Raw genomic sequence first — 23840 nt, forward strand, 5'->3', positions numbered from 1 at the left:
ATTATCAGCCATAAGTTATTCTGTAGCGGTCAAGAAATAAATCTGAAGCATTTTTTTAACCTCTAAAATTTACTATAGACATGAAACAGAGCAAAGGTGTATTTTTGCATGTGAATTTAAGAAAAGCTATTCTCTTGAAATTTTTGATGAAAGTAAAAAAGTGCTTCATATGGCTATGTGGGAACTTAACAGAGAACTTCACAAACACTCTGAGACTAAAGTTAGAAGAAAATTCCAACCAATTTTCTATTTGAAAAGTCAGTTTTTTTCTGAACTGACCTTAGCCTTATAACATGTTTAACTGTTGATAAATGTTCTTTCTATAAAGTGTTTTATTTCAATGGCTTCTCAGGTACGTTGAAATCTGTGAGTAATGGATAAGATTCTTAATGGAAAAAATCCACGCAGTTAGAGTGGACATACTGTGGACTCTAAGCTGCTACTTAGAGCTGAAATTACTTCTAGTAACTCAGTTGGTCCCTCAAAAGCTAAATTATGCCAAAGTCCCATACTTGTACTAACTTATTTTTTATTGGGATATATATACAAGACACCTAGGAAAGCAGAGAAAAGTAGTCTCACATTTCCCATCTTCTGAAAGCACGGTGCAAACACATCAACCCTACATGGCTAAGCCCCACTGGAGATAAGCTGGTGATAGTATGCATTGCTTGGGTGCTATGTGGGGCTACTGACACAGCTTGCTGCACTCGGTAGAGATCCCCTCATCTTTTTCGGGATGCTGCATTCTCCTCCTCGCCTGTTCCACATCCTACATGACAGGCAGCATCAGAAAATTTGTCCCAGGGAAAATCAAGTAATTACTAGAGCACTGTTGGAATTTCTCAGCTTGGATCTTCTCAGTCCTGAGCAGCAGTTTTTGGTAATTTATTTCTACAATACTGACGTTTGTCAAAAGGAGTATTAACTGTAGGTGACACCTTAATATGCCATATGATTTTGTGATCTGTCCTTCAGAAAGGTCTACTTTCTTCTGTTAGCTTTCTAGCTCACTGCCATTCAGAGGACAGATTGGCTGGTAAGTTGTCTCAAACACTCGGGACATTAACAAATTCTAATTGGCTATGTAATAGGAGCAGACAGCATGTACAATGTTAAACCGCTTCTGAACCACCTATTTTCTGTATGCAAATCAGACAGAAACAAATGTTTGGCCCCAGCTGGGCGAAATGTCCCATTTAGAATTCTTTTCCTCTTCTTTGTTCTTTGATGTTCTGCAAATGAGCCTTAGAACTCCGCTCTTCACACAATTCAATTTTACAGGCCCATTATCTGAGATATAATGTGGAGGTTAAATATATCAGGGCAGCCATTATGTGAAAATAATTAACAGTAATGAATAATGCACTAATTCCACTGATGAGAGATGGTTATATGTGTAATGAAGTGTTGGGGCAGCCCTGACAAATGAAATTAAAATATTTAAACACTGTTTTATGATATTACTTTGCTCATATAATTTCCTTTACCTACAATGAGCCACTTCGATTATTGTCATTATCTTGACAGCTCTGAAGGATGAAATAGTGCAGGTTAATGTGACAGCGATTAGTCAGAGAGAAAATCCATCACATAAAGCAGAACAGAGTGAGAGAGAAAGGTCTCTATACTTTCCCGTTTCAAACATGAGAAGAATGATACTATCAACATCACTTCAATATTAAATGGATAGAATTATCTTGTCATTCATTTACAGCCTCTGAAGAACTACCTATTTGTACCTGCAAAGGAAAGGTCAGCCTTTCTTAATCATCCATAAAAATATGTTGATGGATTCCTTATATCAATAATGGTGACAGAACCAGGGACAGGAAACAAGGTAGGAAATTTAAAAGGAAAGCACTCTAGTTTTTCTACTAAAATAGTTTAATGGGTTTGTATTTTAAAATTTTACTTCACACAGTCGTTTGATCTTCAAAAAAATGTATAGTATGACTTAAAGTGAGACCACTGGCATACATTTTGTGGAAGTTGTTTCAAATGTTGTTTAAATAACAAAAGGGGCTGCCTATTGCACAGGTATTCATCATGTGTTTTGGGTTTTTTTTTAATAAACTGCTTATGAAAACCTGCAAACTCTAAAGATATTCACATATAGAGACCAAAATTTAGACTAAAGTTAGATTTACCTTTATAGTCACCTCATTTTCAAAAGTACTGAGTAAATATTTCTTCCAGATACATTGATAGACCATCAGACAAGGCCTTCAAACATAACTTTACTTCTGTGGATCAGTCAGCCAGGTAAAAACACTTGGGCAGTTAGGGGCTCACATAAAGGATCCTCAGAACAGAAATAAGCAGAAAGATGTTCAGTTTAACCAGGGAAGAAGTGCAAAGTAGCATGCTGAGATCAATCACTTCATCAGTCACTGACAGATCAGACACGTGCATGTCCAGAGCACCAAAACACCTAAAAACCCAACTGTTTTTCCTTTCCCAGATTGTGGAGAGGTTTGTGATTCCAACGGTTAATGCATTCATTTGGGATACTGTTTCACAGTCTTTGTTAAGATAGAGAATATCAGAGATTTGAATCCCTTATTCTCAAATGAAACTCGAGATTTAATTTTTCATATGATCCTTTGTAGAAGCATGGAGAAACACCAGCTTTCACTAGCGCTGACATTTCCCTTAGGTGCAACCTATTCAGATTCAATTTCTTTCTGTAAAAATCTTGGGCATCAGTTTTCTGTTTGAGAGGAATTACACCAGCTTGGGAGGCAGATGAGCCAAGAAGGTGTAGAAGGGTACTCCAAGTACCACATTTTGAATTACCACATAAGGATCTCAAAGACGACTGACCCCAAAAAAGTATTTAAACTGTTAATGGTGTCTTTGCCCATTGCAGAAAAATTAGTAATTAGAGCACTCAGGACTCTGTCTGACTAACTGGCATCTGAACATCATATTGTTTTCTTAACAATATGAATGTTGACATGATATTTTTACCTGGTTGTCTAAATAGAACTTTTACAATTCTTTTTTTCATCTGCCCTGAAAAATGTAAACTCAACTTACAAACAAAAAAAAAATGTGTAAATTTAGCAAAGGGATGCTTTTCTTGTTCATGTAAACCATTATATTTGCAGCTACTCTCATTATATTCTCATTAATGTTATTACTATTATTAATAATAATGATATATTATGGTAGTGCTCACACGAAAAAGTGAAAGGTGTCCCTTCACTTTTTATGTCCAGCATTTTAAACACTGCACAGACACATACTAGCAGATAACCCATGTGCTAAAGAGCTTGCAAATTAAATAAACAAGGCAGATAAAAGCTGTGCATACACCAATTTTACTAAGTGATATGAACAATACAGTGGCTACAAATGTCATAGTTAGTTCCGCAATGCGATGATGGCAGTGGGAGGCGGGTGTTATGTGGGAGTGCAGGATATGCCACTACTGCTCAACACCATTGTCCATCCTTCAGGGCTTCAATTATGTTTTGAAGGCAGAGCTCTCTTTGAGACAGGACAGAGATGCAGTGCCTCAGAGGAAATTCTTGAAAATGAACTTTGCTTGGTATAGCATAGTGTGGCAACACTGTGTGCACAAAAAGGCCTGGAAAATTAAGCACACGCAACATAACAAATCCTCTAGTTTTAGTCTAAATCCAATGAAAACTTATGTCACATCCACCTAAAAATCTGACTGCAAACTACATTGAGAGGTAGAGGTAGTAATTCATAATTACTGTTCTCCAGGATGGTTTGCAGCATCTTTGCACAGAGCAATTGAACCACCACAGAAAGCAGATCTAAAAGGTGAGGAAGTCACAAATCCTACTCCCACTTTCAGCCAGTTAAAACAGAGTAAGCAAGAGGTTTAAAAACTGAGGAAGACAGCCAATAAAAGAAGAAACACAAAAAAAATTAAAAGGGTAATTTTCAACATTTTTCTTTATACTGAGTATCAGTACCATTGAACTGAAGGAATGCACATAGTACAAGTAGGAATGAGCGGGAAGGGCACAATCCCTTGCTGTGTATGGCCAGTGGCCCCACAGCACTGCTGTTTACAGCACCCAGGTCTGTTTCTGTGTGCTCCAGGCTTCTGCTTTTGGGAGGCTAGCCTATACAAGCCCGGAATAATATCTCTTATGTGCAAACTGGGGTCCATATAAGGATGCATAAGGGACCTTTTGAACTAATACGTTTGTAAAAACTCATTCAAATTTCAGTGGTTCTTTCATTTTGCTACTTTTATAATACAATTTACTTCATTTATTGGACAATGAAGTGCCTCTGTAATAAATCTAACATTAAAAAATCATTTCCAGCAAATTACTCCAATAAAATCAATGACAGTCAGTCTCAGCTGTAAAAACAAATAAATTACCACCTATTGATAGGGTAGACTAAGTTAATTGTCATTTAGAAAGGCTAAAAGGGATAAAGAAATCTAATAGAAGGAACAGATTTATACAGCAAAAATGAGAAAACTGTGAAAGTTTTGCCCTGCCAGCTCCCATCCACAGGATTGACTTGGTCCCTGAGAAGCACAGGCGGTTGTTTTACGTCTCAGTAGGATACTGGTATGTGCTTTGGATGTGTCAATATTTACCTGTTTCAGTGTTGCCTTGTGATCTTTTTACCTTTCATATATTGAAACCCCCAAACAGGATTTCTGGTAATAGGAAATGAAGAATTGATAGAATTGAACAACCCCATCTTTAGATTTTTTCAGGCAGGTTAAAAGCAGTTTGACCCAATTCAGGCTTTGCAGTACTTCCAACTGTTAAAGAAATATAAAGCTGGGCATTTGCTAGTGGGATTTGCCATTCTTTAATAACACAGTGATGATTTTGTAGTTAGGATCCTCTTTCTAAATCAACTTTTTACTTATTTATTTTTAAATCTGCCCAGCTGTTTCTGTGAGGAATCTAAAAATGACATTAACCTGATGTATTTCCATTGCAGCAGTGTAGTCTTTCAGTTTTCAGCATTTTGCTTTGAAAAGCGTTTTTTTTTAAATGCTTTTTTGTGTTTATACCTCCTAACGGGGGAAAGCAAAGAAAGAACAACATGCTGGAATGTCCATATGTTCAATGATCAAATATCCCTGAAATCTTATGGGAGGAAACTTCTTGATATTGTGAATCCTACTGTGGACCACAGAGTAGTGCTATATCCAGTCACATAGCTGGATATAAGGGCTTATTCAGCAGGGAAGGCTTTAAACTTTCCTGTGATGAACACAAAATTTTCTGGGAAAGAGCCAATTCCAAGATTTTGCTGAAAATGGAATCCCTACTTTTTTGGTTTGGATGCTTATTCAGTGACAGCAGGAAAGCAGATAGCTTTATAGTCATCAATTCTGCATATCTACACTTCTAACAGGACAGGAATTTCTACTGTGTTACTCAAAAAAAAAAAAATGCAAAGCAAACTCAATTTTGAGTAATCCCAAGCTACAATATGGAATGCAAAAACCAACAGACATCAGACAAAACCAAATACAATGAAAAGGACAGGTTTCGACTGAAAGTCTTTGATCCAGAGATGAGCACAGTAACACTGATGTGGTGGCTGCTGCAATATTTGTAGCGAGTAGTAGTTTTAAACCTGCACCTATTGGCAGATTACAAGAGTATGGAAGTGACCTGGACACATCTTTGGAATAATTTCCTCCTGGAAGCACTGTAAATTGTGGTTCCATGAAGAACAGGCAGTCTAGAAACTGTGGCAGAAGGAAGCTCTGGACCCAGCGAGCGCTGAGGTATCCTTAGGAAGAATGCACATCTGGCTCTTTGCATCATCAAAACAACTTGTTAAAGTCACATGCTAATGAACTATGCATCTCCAAGCTCTGGATGGAAACCTAAGGTCTTGGAACTACCACTCTTTCCTTCGTTTTGGAGTGGATTGTCAACCCTGAAAGTGTCCAAGGCCAGGTTGGATGGGGCTTTGAGCAACCTGGTCCGGTGGAAGATTTCCCTGCCAAGGTGCAGAGGTTGGAACTAGATGATCCTTAAGATCCCCTCCAACACAAACCATTCTGTGAATCTATGATTCTGTCACAATTAGGTGATGCACATCTGTTTTTCTTCAACCCTGCATGAATTCAATGACAATGTAAGTTTCTTTATCTCAAGGAATTCTGTTAATGTCTTCTCATTCTCTTCAGCAGTAAATTCTAAACCATTGAACCAATAATAAACAGATATCTGCTGCTTGTTTGTATTTCTCCTTCAAAAAAAAAAAAAAACAAAATAAAAAATAAATAATTTATCAGATTACAATTTCCTTCTTTCCTTTTAGCCCCCAAATTAAATAAAATTGAAGATGCCCTAGTACAATACATTCTAGCATAACACATGTTCTATAGCTGATATAATCTATATCCCTGTTTCATCATGGACGCAAAGACTTCTGGATTACCTATTACTTCCTGACCATTTTTACCAGATCTGTTCTCCTGTAGAACTAATCAGAGATTACTGAGCAGTCCTATAATCTTCTATGAGGTCTGTTAGCTCAAATGCCTTAGTTGCCGTTCCTCCTTTACTGATCGTTTTTCTTTCTCTTGCTTTTAACTAATCATTGCAAGATGGAAACTTCAGGTTAGTACATTTTTGTCCCAAATGACCAATGAAGGGTTTTATCCAACACCAATCTGGGCCATGGAAAAATGTCCAATGGCCCAACTGGATAGGAAAGGTGTGGGTTCTAGCCTTCATCTTTAGTTGATACAGATATCTAATTAAATATACATATAACTCCATTTATTTCTGTATTCTCTACTGCTTTCTAAAGTCACAGAATCACAGAATCACAGAATCACAGAATATGTCAAGTTTGAAGAGACCTAAAATGATCAAGTCCAACTCTTACCCCTGCAAATGACCATCCCCAAGAGTGACACCATGTGTCTGAGAGTATCATCCAAATGCCTCTTGAACTCCATCAGGCTTGGTGCTGTGATCACTTTTCTGGGCAGTGCCCAAACACCTTCTGTGTGACAAACTGCTTTCTAATGTCTGACCTAAACCTCCCCTTACACAACTTCAGGTCATTCCCTTGGGTCCTGTCACTGGTCACCACAGAGAAGAGATCAGTGCCTGCCCCTTTTCTTCCTCTCACGAGAAAGTTGTAGACTGCAATGAGGTCTTCCCTCAGTCTCCCTTTGCCAGGCTGAACAGACCAAGCGACTTCAGCTGCTCTTCATACAGCTTCCCCTCAAGGCCCTTCACCATCTTTGTTGCTCTCCTTTTGACACTCTCTAATAGCTTAATATCTTTCTTATATTGCAGTGACCAAAACTGCAGAAATGGCACCTGGGCAATACCAGTCAGAAAAATTGACTGGAGTTTCTTCCTAAGAGTTCTCCAGTCTCACCTGCCGCAAAGAAAAATGGGACTCATATGTGGTCCGTGCTCAGGCTCAGTTTAGGTTGCCTATCCAAGAACTGGACATTAAGGGTTGAATTCATGCCATCTAAATTTGAAAGTGACTTTCAGTGGCACTTCAGGGTCAGAAGTACAAAAAAAGTACTTCCAGACTTTTCTACATCAGATAAGTTTTGGTGCTGGCATTAGAATAAAATTAATTACACTGATTTATTTCTGTATGTGGGAAGCCTACATTCACTATCTCATATTTACTTATCTGTGGGGTAGATATCTACTTCTGCTCAGATGAATCTCATTAATGAGCATGCTTGACTTCACAGCACTTGAAATTGCTGTACTCAGCATCTTCAGTATTAATCTAAAATTTCTCCTTCAATTGGCCTCAGACATTTGATTCTAAGTTCAAATATGTAAAAACATGCAAATAATATGTTGAGTTTCATACAGAGGGAAAGGAGAGGTAGAAATAATGGAGGAATCCACCCACAGAGGAACAGGCAAAGCCACATGTACCTTAGTTTCTGGTCGGTGAACAAGCATGAATGTATGCTTCAGACAAACAACTGAGGGATGCATCCCCTGCTGACAGAGCACGCTATGAGACAATTCACAGAGTGCTTTGGCAAGCAGATTGGGCTTGCCCAACAGTGAGGAGCTGAGCTTACTCTTGAGCTGTCATGGTATGAGGGACTGATAAGGTATTATGGTCAGTGTGTCACCTGGATGGAAGATTATTGTAGTAGAAAGGTATGAAGTACACAGAAAACAACCCAATGGAAAATAAACTCATTAGTTCCACTATTGATGGAACAATTTTTTTTTCTATATGTGAATGTTTGGACTGGATATTCTTTGATTTTACCAGAAATATTATTAGAGCAGAAAGTTTTTCCTGCCGTGAAATAGTTTTATACCACTTTTAAACCACTCTCAGAGGTTAAAAACACAAGCAGTGCAATAAAATTTGCTGTACAAGATGGAATGGTGTGTGTATTGATTTGTGTTCTCACTGCCAATATTTTTGTGTGATCAGTAAGAATAGTGGAAAAGTCTTCAGCAACGTGCAAATGCCTTCCACTTACTAAACATGAGCAACCAATACCACTTTAGTCCTGTGACCTAGGATTCAATCTCTCTGGCCAGCTGATTTTATGGTAGAGCCTGTCCTCTAAATAGTGCACTGTTTAAAGAGAAATGAACTACAAGGACTATTGCATCAATCCAAAACATGGGAGATACCTGCTCCTCCTTTGAAAGACAGTGGACTTTTCTCAGTCTCAGCAAAGATTTTGCTCTTTCTTGTGTTTCCAGATGTGAATGGTTGTGGTGAGAGAAGCTGTCTGATTTTCCCTTTTTCAGAGTAAAAACAAATATGCAAAAATGTTGAATAAAAGATTTTACTATCCTGAATGGACAAAAGGGAGAATATAATTTCCATCTGTCTCTACATGTCTACTATGTATGTGCCTACAAAGAAGTGTCTAAATAAGTTATTCTAGGGCATTGCTCATCTGACCTAAGTTAGATATCTAAGAATGAAATTATTTTCACTCTGGAAGTTCCTTTTTTCTTTCTTTCTGTTGGATCTAGAAAGGACTAGTAACATGTAGACATATGTAGTTGGGTAGATGAATCCCATCCAAGTTCTTTTGCCAAACTACACTTGCTGTCTGTCTGTCATATATATGAGATAAAATTCTTAGGTATATTTGATAATGAAAAATATGAAATGTAGGGACACCTGAAATATGATCCTTCTTCTAAACTAATGCAGAAATCAATAGAAAGTTTTTATCTCATAGGTGTAATTACAATGGTATAATTTCTTTTTGATGTCATGAATTTCTCTCTTACCTCTTTGAATTTTGCAGGAAAATAACATTTTTACTGCTTTGCAATGAAGGTCTGATGTTTCTAATTTAAGCAATGACAAACAAGGTACCACGTAGGCTTGGATGAATAATTAATTACAAAACAATGTATATAATTAATTGAACTTTTTTGTTTGTTTACTTGTTTAACCAATGTCCTCAAACATATCACAAATATTTTCAAGTTGTCATATTTTGAATTTATGCACTGTTACTAAAACAGTAATGTGGATTTTTTTGGGGGGGGATTTGTGAATGAGGAATATGTCATTTCTGTATTCTAAACAAACAAGTCCCTTTTAAAGACTCTTTTTTGCAATAAGAAGTAAAATGAAGTAGGATTTTTGCTGTGCAAAACTGTATGATAACAAATTTCCAAAATTAATGTCTATGAAAGATTTATTTTAAAATTTCACAAAAGGTGTTAGGCATGTGACTTTAATTTTCACCATCCTTTAGCACTCATGAGTGATCAACTTAATAATTTAAATATAAAAAAACACAGGAAAGACAAGTACAAGTATGACAGATCGAATGTCTCCTGAATTTAAAATAAATATGTTAGAGTATATATTTAAGAATCTTGTGATATTTATGTAGTGGGTATGGTATTTATGTAGCATATTATGTAAATGTAACAGATTCTCTATATGTTTCTTGAAACAAGTTAGTTGAGGAACCATGTCAGTATTTTATTTTTTTTAAAGAATATGTTAAATGTATTTTGGTAAAGTTATGATAACAGTATAGTGTACACAGCTAGATATGTATCATTCTAATATCACTTCTCATTACGATTAATTTGCAACACAATTTCAAATTTCCAAGATTGTCTTGCTTTTTTTACTGTGTGACTCCCCACAGCTGAGAACAGCTTGCCACTAACAAATCAGATTTGTTACTTTAGAATACATTTTTTCTTTGTGGTACCTGTAATTCTATAATATTTTATCCATATAGAGAGTGCATACTCTCTTTTCATTTATGGAAATAAATGTTTTACAAGAGATCTGGCAGTCCGGCCAGCACTGTTATTCTTAAAATATTATTGTCATTCTTATGACAGTTTTTCTTAAAGTCCCTGTTCCAGAAGTCACTGGGTGGGAATCTTGATTTTCCCTTTCTAACTTAGAGGTTCTCCTAATTTTTATGTGTACAGAAAAGCTTGAATGTGACATCCTCGAAGGTTCAAAAACAAGTAGAAAAACAAAAAGAAAATATATTTGTCATTTTGTTCTGGTTTGAATTAAGTGACTATTTCAGCAAATTTTGTGCTTTTAATAAAAAGGCATGAGTCAAATTTTTTAAACAACTCTTATTCCTTATGGTAGTATACGTTATTTTTATTTGGCCTATCCCATATTGTCAAATAAACCTTTAAATGGTCAGAGTAAATAGTTATGAATAGTCATGAAAATAGTTATGAAAATCAGCAACGTATCAGTATATGAAAAATATAAAGTGTGCTTTCTATGTGCAGATATAAGTAAGAAGTTTTTTACAATGGGGGTAGTAAAACACTGGAACAGGTTGCCCAGAGAAGTAGTGGATGCCCCATTGCTGTAAACATTCAAGGCCAGTTGGATGTGGCTTTGAGAAGCCTGATCTAGTTGAATGTACCTGCTCATTGCAGGGGGGTTGGAAACAGATGACCTTTAAAGGACTCTTGCAACCCAAACCATTCTAAATTTCTATAACTCTGTGGCAAAGGCATACTTTAGAATACAAGTGATTTTCATGTATTTGACTTTCAAAAAATGTTTTTGCTGAAAACATTTACTCTTGTTTTCCCAACAGTATTAAAATTTGGAGATAAACTGATATAAAATTGGACTCTTCTCTCCTGTAGTTTTCATGAGTTCTCTGGAGGTTGGTCTCGTGACAGATCTGTGGTTTCCCCTCTGGAGATCTCTTACAGATTTCCCTGTGTTTTTTCTAATCTGTCAATTACATCTATAATGTAAAGGAAACTTACTGGTGTGTACTGATTTCAGTAATATGTTACGAAATTATACACCACGGATTACAACAGAATTATGTAGAATACAGTGATCCTTCACAGGGCAAAAGAAGAGGAAATTGAATGTAAAATATATAAATGCTTCACCTTATTCCCTTAATCACTGCTTCTTCTCTGATTGGCAAATTTAAGTAAGACATTCATATCTGCAATTTTCTATCACAATTGAGTGATACGTTTAATTACATTCTACACTTTTCTCAGGGAAGATATACCCTCAAACTCCCACAAGCTACACTTCCACTAGGATTATAATATAATCTGTGAGTTAAAAATTAAAAATTAAAATCTTTCTTAAAAGCAATTAGTAAGCTCGTTGCAGCCAAAAGCTTCATTAGACACAAACAGCCACAGTTATGCAGAATTAAATGGTAGGTAGGATAAGATGAAGCAGAGAGTATTACTGATTCCTTACCAACAGGTATGCACGTTTGAGTTATGCTGCAGCTATCAGTATATCTACATACAAGATATTAGAGGAGTTCCAGGGAAATTTACAGCAAAATGGAAGATAAATTCAGTGAACAGGGCACTGTGACATATAAGGCTTCATCTAAAGTTGGAATAAAACAATAACCTGACACTTATTCAGTGAAGATGGATATAATAGACTGTAATCTGTGTAACAAGCACAATTTTCTAAATAGGTACATTTTATTGCATTTTGCAGTTGCATAGGATTCCCTCTGCAGCAAAACTTCGAAGCCAATTTTATAAGTAAATGTGACTTTGTCTTGGAAAATTCTTAAATCTGTTTTCAGTAAGTTAAACATCATGAAGTCACAAGCACTACAAACCTTATCCTAGGATTACCTTGATTAAGGCACAAAACATTAAAAGCAAATTACTGTGAAAGTATGAAACAATTTGCCCTTAATGTTTCAGTCATATCTGTAAAAAATATGACTTAAATCTAGTTTTATTAATAATACATATTTTAATTAAACGGCTAGAGGTGCATCTAGCAGGAAAAATTGAATCTTCACTGGATTTCACATACTTGTATGATTCATGGGCAGTAAATATGCAAAGCTTTATGCCCATAAGGCAATCAAATTGCAAAGCTGATATGCATGGTTTTGTCTGAAAGAAGGAAGTCTAGTAAGCCTTAGAAATAAAAATAATAACAATAAAAATAATAACAACAATAAATGCTCTAAAAATTAATCTATTTTTTAGACCTAATGCATTTCAAGACACAATCCTCATTTTTTGCCAACTGCATGACATTGAAAACATATCTATTGTTGTTTTCATTAATCTCGTGACACAAATTTTGCCTGTATGGTTATGTATATACACACACAGTATCACAACTTCAGCAATAAAACCATAGCATAAAAATTATCATGCTAGAGTAGCATAGCGTGAAATGCTTTCATTGCAAACTGGGGATTGAACAATTCTGCAGTCTGCTGATCTACTAACAAAGCATCTCCTCATTTACATCGGGATTGTTTTTAAAGGTCTGACTCTGCATGCCTAGTCTGCTTTATCTTTTGTTCATTTCATCAAACATTCAGCTCGGTTATATTTAATGACAACTACACCATGCACACCACCAACACCTCTCACCTGGTGGTGTCAAAACACAAAAGCAAACATGAAGTAATTACAATCTACAATGCTTCTCTGAGGTAACTCTATGGTGCCAAATTGCCACCTCTTGTTGAGTGGAGCACAACTACTACTCATAACACCCTGAAATAGCATAGCACAGTAAATGAATGCATGTTAAGGATATCAAACTTTACTAAAGTACTAACAGGGTGAAACTTCGCTTAAAAACTTGCTTTTCAAGTTCTGTCTAAAGACAGAACTATAATTGTCATCAGATTTTCCATCACTGCAATGATCAGATGTTAATGAATGCCATCTCACAATGTCCTTATAAGAAGACCCCAGTCATGCTCCCATTTCAGAGACAGAAAACTGGTGAACCAAAAACACTTGTGGTCCTAATTTGTCCTGATTTGAAAAGGCCAACCAGAGATGCACAAGTAACGGATTTAGTTTTTGGAGTTTTTTTGCTGAGGGATTGTCATTTTGGTGTTAAGTAGGCCCAAAGCACCGCTCCTGTTGTCAGACGAGTAAAAATCCCAGTTTCTCTGCATAGTGGCTAAGATAGAGCCAAAAAAATTTATAACTCCACTTGTTTAGTTACCACTAACAAAAAGTTTGATCATCAGAGGAATGATTGAAGTTTTGTTCTTCTGAACAGAGATTCCTCCTAGAGGTCCTGAGATTTTTTAAGACAGCATTTTGTTTGCTAAAAATTTGCTTGAATCCTGCTCCCCATTGAAAAAAAAATATGTAAGGGCTAACTCTAACATAGAGGTACCCATCAGCACTTACACCTGTAGAAATTTGCACTACTGATTTGGACCACTCTGCTACAAATACAAAGATTTTAAGGGGAAATATGAAGAAGACTTGTATAAAAAAGAGGAGGAATAAAATAGTCAAGAACTACTGAAGAGAAAGATGCATCAGTCCTGAAAAATTTATGCTTAATTCTAAGGTGAACAGAGAGATCTATTTCTATTTTTTATTTATAATCCTGAGCTCTCAATTAGGCTGAGGCATGAAATCAGTCATTTTTTCGAAGTAAACTGAGGTGAAATGCTACTATCCTAGTCTGAAGTTCAGGGGTAGTCAAGTCCGTAGTCTTCCTCCTATCAGAAGCAGAGATTTTAATCCAAATTCCTGCTCCTCTCTAAAGGAGCACTCTGTGCACTGATACAGCATATTTTCAGATAACTTCTCTCAATTTCACCTCTTCAAATTGTCCTACCTCATGTTATATATATATAGATATAGATATACGTATATATATAGGTATAAGTTCACTGGACTAAGGAGTAAATAACCGATCCTGTAACTGAATGCTTGTACCAGCAATTTAATATATAGAAATATGAAACTTGTATGAAGGCTGCACTTTAAAGCAGTATCTGAAAAATAATGTGTGAATGGGACAACGAGTCAGAACCAAATATATAAATGGATCTTCAGCCAACATCCTTGGCACTTCGAGCCCTTCTGTCTTCCTTTTACTTTCACGTGTGTGTATCTCTGGTGTTGCTCTTGGGTCACAGTGAAGCCCTAGAGCTCATGAATCTTCATTTGAAGGAGGTGGATTGTTGCCTAACTATTTTTAAGAGAAACTCTGACACAACCTATACCATTTCCTTCTTAGTCTGGACCAGTCCAAAGACCTCAGTGATTACACCTATGATAGCTGAGTCTCTGTTTCCATCTGGGACAAGGCAGTGCTGTCTCCTGTCTCAAACTAAACAATTCCATCTGTCATAGTGACTTTAGGATAAATAAAAGGGAGTTTGACTACAGGTCTTTCAGCTTGTCTCTTGCAAATCTCTGAAAAATTTGCATCCTGTGATACTAAGGTGCCAGATATCAGCAGAGTACAGAAGGCTGAGTCCTGGGAGCACATTAAGCCTGAAGTGGGCACACCATCCCTCAACGCATAAAAGACATTCTGGTACTTCTTCTGCCTTGATTTCACCACCCAGACTTCAGACGGGTTCAGCTGTGGTGAGCTGCTCACTTACAATATGGTGAGTAATGTATTAAGTATCAAATATATTAAGTAATTAATCCAATTCCTTTTCACTTAAATTGCAGCAGCTGTAACTTCCATATCAAATACATTATCTGAAATTAAACAGCTTAACCATGGTGCATGAGCTGGTAGGAGGGTGAAGAGGAGAGAAGCTTGTGTGCCCATCATGAGCATGAACTCAGTTCAGTCTCATTCCACAATTTGACTAACACGCAGCAGCACAGAGCACTTACATGATTGTCCAGGCAGTTTGGCTCTGGCTGTATTCAGGCTGTTCTTACTCATTCAAGAGACCAATAAAACAAACTTGTAGAGTATGGCATAAAAATTTCTTTGAGAGGGAATAAATTGAATGTACCTGAACTATGTCTATCTATTTGTCAATTAACAGAAAAAGTAACACTGCTTTTAGCCAGTATCAATTTAGTCACTAATGTCACTCCTATGGCATTATTGTGCTTTTATGTACATCAAAGGGAAATGAATGCTGCATGCCATCTTCCTTTTAGTACGATGCTACAAGCCAAGCAAGTGGATTTGGCAACACTAGTATTGCAATGTATCAAGATTTTTTCTTAGTTGATTCATTGTGATTCATTATGATTGTTGATTCATTATGACTGTTAAATTTTGAAATAGTTCAGAAGTAAGCACTCCAAAGTAATAAGTTCATTATATTAATACATATCTTCATACATTCAGGGAAGTAACAAAAGAAACCAATGGCAAGACATAACATTATGAGACAGTACAGATTTCAAGAAATGGTAGAAAAAAATTGTAAGGTGAAGTGGTGACAAAAGGACACAGACATCATTATTTTTTAAATTGTTTTATTACAATATTTCATGGAGATAGTAGGTAGTGTTTTCCCAGCAGAAAAAGGAAAACTGTTATGAAAATGAACTTCAGGAAGAAGGAATGGAGGAGTTTAAATATGTAGGGTATGGTTTTCAAAAGCACTGAGCTTTGGCTTGAGCTCTCTTTCAAGTGAAGTCAACTGTGAAACCATTATCAACTTCCATGGGAGCAGAGCCGTGCCCCCATACATGCTCTCAGAAATTCCACCTGTGAAATCTGAAGTACACTTAGATGTCAATGAGACACATCCAGTAGATCTGACATGAGGGGAAGACAGAGAGAGAAACTCTGTGATTCTTGCAAACAAGAACCAGAAGAAAACAGAGAATCAGCACCTGTGATTAAAAAATTATTCACGATACACAACACCCCAAAATCTATTGATCCATGACTGATTCGCTGATTGGGGGCATAACGAACATAATGTCTCCAGTGTCTGCTAGGGATAACCAGACCTTTTCCAGTCACATAGTGAAGGGAAGTAGATGAAGGAGGGACACAAGGATGTCTGAGTTCCTTATCTGAGTTGCCTTCAAAGAGATCTGTTGCCCTGCATCAACTGCAGAGTGGGAGGAAAGGCTTGGTTTCTTTCTCCACCCGTAGTCATCCAGCATTACCCCAGCAGAGTTTGCAATTCTAGACATCTCACATTGTCTTACACCCCACACAGTCCCAGGACACACAGTTTCACACTCCTTCTGAAACCTTTAACTTGTCACCTTCTCACCTGTAAAAAATCCAAACCCCGCCCCTCCGCAGAAACAGGATTTATATGCGAGAATCACATGGACACCACAGAAGTCCAAAGAAGATCCAGAGAAAAAAACACTATGTGGTGTGGATGTTCAGATTAGTTCCAGAGATGGCTGGCTCTCAGCACTGTAAGACAAATCAGTCTCTGTTACCCATGCTTTGGACAAGGGCACAGCAATATAAATCTATTTACACTGTGTGCTACACTTTCTGCATAAGCAGAATAATAAAATTGCTTTCATACATCCACATAGCTCTTCTTTATTTTTCAATCTCTTTCACAAATATGATGTTGACTCCCCAGTCAAGCTTTAGGTTACCCAGGCTGCAATGTACTTTCTAGCAATAAGAGAAGTTTTTATATAGCAGAGATTTGAATGAATTCCAGCTTAGTGAGTCAATGCATTTATAGACCCACAGCCATGACTGAAGGCAGGACTGGAGGAATTGCACCCAATCCATCCCTGGCAGTCATTAATCCAACTTGCTTTTAAAAATGTCAGATGGAGGTTTTGCAAATTCCCCAAAGAGTATATGTCAGTTAACAGCTAGCCTGGTCCTTCCATACTTTCTAGTGACATCATCACCATCAAAACCAACTAGATGCATGAAGCTATTGTGTGACTTTGAATGTACCCCTTAAAATTTTATTGTTTCTATAGGATATAGCAGGACACAAACACTGTGAAACTCATGAAGTACCCTGACTTGTGCAAGCAAGTCATCCTGAAGCAGTTTAACCTGCCAAACAACTACTTTCAAAGACCACCTCAGCTGACATCTCAGCAACTCACCTTAGGAACAAAAGAATTGGCTTTCTCAAGAATTACTCAAGATTACACAGTTTTTGCACAAAGCCAGAGTATTTATTCCCATCATTAAAAGAAAGAGGTAGACTAGGTCCTAGCTGCTGTCTAAAGATGATAATTCATCTCTCTTCAACAGGAATTATTTAAGGACATTGGGGTGATTAGAAACACAGGCGCTTCATCTGATTGCCTAAGGTTTCATATCATGAATTCTGCATAATGCTCTTTACTAGAGGTATATGTAGCAGGATACATGATTTGGGTCTCTTTTTTGTTCTCTCCTTGGAGTCCTGGTGGCTGGACTTGTGCAAAGGATCTGACGCTTTCCCGCATAACATTCTTGTCTCTACATTCGACAGATATGGATTTGATGGATGGACCATTCCATGGACAAGGTACTGGTTGGAGGTCATACTCAAAGAAGTGCAGTCAATGGCTTGATGTCCAAGTGGGGAGCAGAGACTAGTGGCATTCATCAGGGATCAGTATTAAGACCGGCATTGTTTAATATTTTTGTTCGCGACATGGATAGTGGGATTGAGTGCACCCTCAGCAAGTTTGCTGACAACACCAAACTATGTGGTGTGGTTGACACGCTAGAAGGAAGGGATGCCACCCAGAAAGACCTTAAGAGGCTTGAGAGGTAGGCCTGTGAGTATCTTATGAAGTTCAACAAGGTCATATATATGCTACATATACCTCTAGTAAAGAGTATTATGTAAGGTGCTGCACCTAGATTGGGGCAACTCCAAGCAAAAATATGGACTGGACAGAGAACAGATCAAGACTAGTTTTGAGGAGGAAGACTTACAGGTGTCTGGGGATGAAAAGCTTAGTGTGACTTGGTGATGCATGTTTGCAGCCCAGAAGGCCAACCATATCCTGGGCTGCATGAGGCTTTTAGCTCAAAAAAACCTTCAACCTCACAACACATTTGCATTCAGTGCGTTTCTCAAATGTGTCATGTGTCTCAAATGTGTCATGTCCTATTATATCTACTCAGAGTAACCTAATGTGACCAACAGACTCTAAATAGAATGGAGAAAAACTTGATCTTAAGCCAGACGCAAAACAAAATGATGATACATGAAGAAGGCTGCATGCCACACTGTTAACTGTTGGAGTTCTAGAAAAGAAATAATTTTCACTCACAGAAATAAGATACATACTGCATAAAAATAAGTGTTCATAGTAAAACCAAGGCTTTTCCCTAACACATATGTAAACCCATATATCGGAACACCTTGGAATTGTGCAAATCTGATTTACATAGAAATATTACATCTCAAAAAATTAGTACTCTTCAAAATAAATTCTATTTCTAAATAGCATGAAGAAACAAGAACATGTGCGTGCTCAAAAGCAGATGTGCACAAAGATTACTGAGGCAATGCACTGGAGGTAGGAATAACTATGCCTATTGTGAAGGTTTTTCTACTTCCCTGTAGTATGGGATTCATCTCACTATTTGAAATCTATTTATTGACTTCTAAGCCAATCATATAAGATCCTGTCCATGAAGGAAAATTAGCAGCTCTGGGGTTTAGCTCATACTACACATGTTGAAAACCTTAAGTTATCTGATGTTAATTTCACCTTACAGATTAGTCCTATGCCATTACATCTAATATCTTTTTTTACTAAATGTAGATTCAGATCCATTTGAACTGACAGCAAAACTCAAAACTGGGATGTGTGTCCACCACTGTACCTCATAATACTCTTTTCTCTTTGCCATTTCCCACAGAAAAGTGAAAGTTAAAACTCCTGTGAATATGGGGAACCCTTACTCTTATTCTAAGAACTTGGTCTTCAGTTTGGTAATAAATAAATGGATAAAATATCACTTTTAAAACATTATTTAGACATTGGTTTTTCTGTGACAATATTACAAAGTTGTAAAAAAACTAACACCTTTGTTCTTTAAAAACATTACATGGTATGTGGTTAATAATATTTTCATTCAAAGTTTTGAATTTGAAGAATTTCATGGTAATATTTAGCAAACGCATCTATTAACAGGTTTCATTGGCTGTGTTACTGCTTTAGTTTAGATCAGGAATGTACTGTTGAAGTGAACTCCCTGGTCATCCTCACCTGCTGTCTTGATTCACACTGTGGTGTGGCCGCAGGGAGCCATGTCATTTTCAGAAGGAGTAAACCCTAAGCTGTTCTTCAGGAATCATCATCTAACATCTTTGGACAGCTGCAGTAGGCCACCCTCTGGATGAGAACAGAACCAGTTCAAAGTCAACTCCCACACCAAAATGGTCAGTGTGGATGTCATTGCAGGTTGGTTACTTTTCCCCATGGGTCTGCTCCTATTGCTCCATCTTCTAATGCAGACATAGTCCCAAAGAACCCAAAAAGACAAAGTACTGTTCTTATAAATGTAAATTAAGATGACTGATTTATAGAGGAATGCAGAAACTTGCAAGTATGATTCTGTGATTCTAGGTTTTCAGCAGACTTGATCAGTATTTCTCCACAACAGAAATTAGAATGACATGTTGCCCATTTTCACTGTTTTGACTATGGATTAGGGCAAATTTTAGTTGCTTTCTTCCATTTGACTAGGGAGTTCATTATAAATCCCTAAAGGAGAGAAGATTCAATGCCCACAACAGCAGAATTGTGTATGTCTGCTCTGGTGAATGTGCTCTGTGTGTCTGAGCTCCTGACAGCTGTAAGTAAATGGGATCATTTAAAAGATCACATGTACTCTGTGCATCTCTGCTCTTTGTCATTCGTATCTCACCATGAACAGAGATAGTTACACATGGTTGGTGGCACAATACCACAGACTGACATCTCACAGAAGTAAAAACAAATGAATAATCCTTCTGTAGGAACTAAAGACTACTGCCCACAATAAAATTTACTCCAAGTTTACAGATAGCTTATTAACTACCCAAATCAAGTGCATATTTTAAATAATGCATAGCAATGTGATCAAGATGAGAAGGTTGGTGAAATGATGCCATTTGTTTGCTTCATACAAAAATTGGGTTCCATCAACTTAATGCCTTTTTTCCTCCATCTAAATTTAATATGTTTAATTTTAGAGTGAGTTTTGATCAATGTGTCCAAATGACTTTTAAATGCTTAGATAAGGTTTTATCAGGCTTCACTTTTCTCATTGGGTAATATGTTCAGTGATATATAAAATCTGTAGCTCATTCCTGGTTTTGAAAGAAAGAAAAAAAATAAGAGAGAATGAATAGAACAAAAAGAAAGGTTTTGTTTAAATTATCTGCTCTTTAGAGATTTAAAAAGTGCCCAAAATGTAATACAGCATCAACATTCTTTTCTTATTTCACTTATGACTAGTTTCTAGATTAACCTTCTTACCATCAGTGTAGTGTTTTCCAGTTTATTATGCATTTTTCTTATTGAATAGTCCTTTGTTTCTCAACAGATTTTTTAGGTTTGTAATATTGTTAGTGTTGAGAGATAAACGTTTTGGTACATATTGGAGAATAATAAATTGTGTTGAACATTGATAAACTAACGCAATTACTAGCAAGGTCACCGAGTCAGCTAATTTAGAAATATCAGTACTCGGATTTTGAGTTGTCCCCTGGAGAACTGCAGTCACTTTATTAAAGCAGGAGGGTGAGGAGAAAATGGTACATTAGGATTGATCTTTTGATCTAATTGTGGACCTCTGCCATTCCTTGTTTGACCAAAAGTGCTTACCAAGCAAGAGGAAACACAGTTCAACTAATTGAGGAACATCCCTTAAAAGCCAATGGGATTGTGGGAAAAAGAAACAAATTGCAATTTGAACAGTTTTATGGTTTTAGTTATCAATGAAAAGGTGTAAATGCTGTACAATTAATCTTTTCTTTTCACATGGGAATTTTTGAGGCTTGCAGATATACCACAATCATACTTCCAACACTTTCAAGCAACTAAATTTCTTATACTGTTGAAGTCCCAATTAAGCAGTATTGAAAATTAGTAATATTTTTTATGTTGTGACTTATTTTTAAAGAATCAACATAAGATGCCTACAATAGCACTCAGTCACTAGACAAAAGCCTGTACTGTTGGACCAGAAATACCATGGAATTCTCCCATTGCACAAGAAAAGCATCTGCTTCAGAGAACTAAACTAAGGCACAAACTCAAACATAAATACATTTTCATCAATGAAAGATGCTTTCTTTTGCCTTTTTTGTTCTCTCTGTCTACGTGATGTGTATCTGTTTATTTTACATACTGAAATCACTGGTTTGATACTGTGGTGGTGCATCTCCCCCTCCACTCAGGCCACACTGTGGTCTGAGAAGTGGCCTTAAAACACTCATTTGTGACAAATACAACTTTAAAAGGTATGTATTAATTAGTGGGCTGGCATGGTAGAACTGAGGGTAATGATAATGGGAGATGTGCTGCTATCTCTATAGAAATGTTTTAATTTAATTCTAGGTAGTAACAACTGGGAATCATACCCTTCTGAAAGTTGGTTGCCTATCTCTAGTAAACAGAGAAAATTATTTATTAAAGGACACATAGCAACTACACCAAAACAGTATTTTCATAATAGATTGTGCATAACCATCATACAAATTTGAAAAAAAATTGTTGGCATTGTCTTTTTCTCTCTTTGTTTCTTGTTTTTTTTCTTCCCTCTCTCCCTCCTTCTCATTTCCTCCCCCTCTCTTCCCATTACATTTTTCCCTAAGTTGTTTCAGCATAAACAGATGTGGGAACAAAGCACTCATATTGATGATAAAAACTGCAGGAGGAAAAGATTTCAGATGTATTTCAGTTTGGAGATTTTGGGCTTTATATCTTTTTAATGTTGACATTATTTCATGGACAGTCAGAGACATTGGAACACAGCTGCAGATCTTGACATTCTACATTTAGACACATCTAGCTATCTACAACACACGTACTCAAGGAGAGATGGATATTTGAGCTCTTATTATGGTCAGTTGGGAACAAGTCATAGTCAGAGGACTCTGGAAAGCTATTCAGCTGACCATATGTAGCAGATGAGCATGTATGTGGATGCCTAGTGCAGTCTGAAAGTCCCTAATACCACGTCACATCATTTACCTTAATTCTCAGCCATACAATGTACATACCTTGACAGCCTGCAGGTTCAATTCTCCTGTCTGTGCTGGAATGACATGGGGTAACCACTGGCTCAGTATTTATGAAATACCATGAAAGTATTTAAATATAATTGAATAGAAAAAGAAATAAAATTATATTAAACTCCAAGTAGAATTTCAGGGTTCTGTCATGCGCTAAGTACCAAAATCATTTCAGATTTGTTAGGTTTTGTTCTTTGTGTGAACCTGATGTGAAATGAAATCAGATTTTAAAAGTTTAAATTTCCTGAATATTTTTTTTCTTCCATAATCAATCACTGGTTTCAGTAGAGAAGTGGTGGTCAGTCATAGTTTCTGATCAGAATTCAGTTTTTCATCTTTGACAAACATAACCCTTGGTTTAAAACATCCCTATTTAAAAAACAAGCGTTTGTAACACAGGTCTTGAGAAAATCTCTGTGACTCAGGTGTTTTATGACCCTCTCACAGACAGTCCCTCTTAGTCACAGGTTTGTGCAGAGGTGTGAACCACCAGGGTTTAGTATACATTCTCATGCAAACAGATCTCCCTTCAGCTCCCACTAGAAACACTTTTGTCCTTATGAAATCTACAAAAAATTCCCAATTTACATTTATTAATTAGAAATCTTTATTCTAACAGACTAATTAATGAGAGCCACATTTACATTTTAAATTTAAGTGATTATTTTAGAGGATTTTGTAGACTCCTAATTACAAGGGTTGCTATTCTCATTAGGATTTAAAGTGCTGTCCCAAATAAAAATGGCAATTGATCTACTAAGCCCCACAGAGTCATCCAGTTTAACTAGTTTTGTGTACCTCCTAATGCACGCATGCAGACACTGCTCTGAGGTCCAGTGCATGCCAGAGCCAAATAACTGTGGAAAAATACCTCTTCCTGATAGCATGCAAAATGATTACCCAAGCTCCTGCAAAAATGTTGCCCAGGAGGAAATAAAATTTGATGGTCTTGTTGCTCATCTTGATCAGGAATAAAGAGATCACAATAAAAAAAGGACTTTTGGTGAGAGATCAGACATATGAAAAGTATATCAGGTTATTCAGAGACTTCTAGAGAAATTATGCCTTAAGTAAGCAAGCTGCCAACATGAGCACAGCAAATACTGATAGTTCTTCTTACGTAAAGAATTGGAAAAAGAAGGTCACAAAATAGGGAAAAATTATACAGAAGGATTAAAGTTCATTGGAAAGCTTTTGGCCTCATACTATTCTTCAGGTGCTTATTCTTGAAATGGAATTTAGTTGTTCTGTTGGCATAAATATAAACAATAGTAATAATTATAACAGTAGTAGTAGTGTACAAATCATCATCATCATCATTATCTACAAAGGAAATGAAATGGAATTTAAAATCACTTTTTATAATCTAAGGAACCTGTCACCCATGTACGAGTTGAGGAATGTAAAAATATCATTCATATCTTTTTAAAAGGATGAGTCAAAACTC

This window comes from Manacus vitellinus, unplaced genomic scaffold (genome assembly GCF_001715985.3).
Source record: "Manacus vitellinus isolate BGI_N305 unplaced genomic scaffold, ASM171598v3 scaffold_2_pilon, whole genome shotgun sequence".
Taxonomy (NCBI): Eukaryota; Metazoa; Chordata; class Aves; order Passeriformes; family Pipridae; genus Manacus; species Manacus vitellinus.